Source organism: Penaeus monodon, chromosome 25 (genome assembly GCF_015228065.2).
Source record: "Penaeus monodon isolate SGIC_2016 chromosome 25, NSTDA_Pmon_1, whole genome shotgun sequence".
Taxonomy (NCBI): Eukaryota; Metazoa; Arthropoda; class Malacostraca; order Decapoda; family Penaeidae; genus Penaeus; species Penaeus monodon.
The window spans coordinates 18,065,048-18,065,513 of record NC_051410.1 but is presented as its reverse complement, the minus strand read 5'-3'; positions in this window follow the sequence as shown (position 1 = coordinate 18,065,513).

Below are 466 nucleotides of genomic sequence, written 5' to 3'. Positions count from 1 at the left end.
ATGAGAAACAGTGATAGGTAAGTAAGGCAAAATAAACGAAAACAAACTGAATTTGGAGCTATCCATGGCGTTCATGTGACAGTAACCGAAACCGCTAGATTTTATTTCATTTTGAAATCTTGCGGCAACTAATGGTACTGCCAGCTCGGGTATTGCAACAACCAGTTTGGGAGCAAATGAAATAGAGAGACACAGACTCCGAAGATTATGATTTCATGACCAAAAGGCTTCAGTTGCGAAGGTCTGACTATCAGTTTCTCTTTGGATTATAGCGAGTGAGCGTCTTTTTAGTCAGGGCGAGAGCACCAGTTTCACAACGCACAGACGCAGTGCAAAGCAGGGGCTCCCAGTCTTTTTAAGCTGATGATCACCCTTCTATTAAGTGGGGAACGATAACAGCACCATAAGAACTTCAAATCTTGGGAAGTGTGAGGCAATCTTGTTAATAAAAGCAAAAAACATTCAG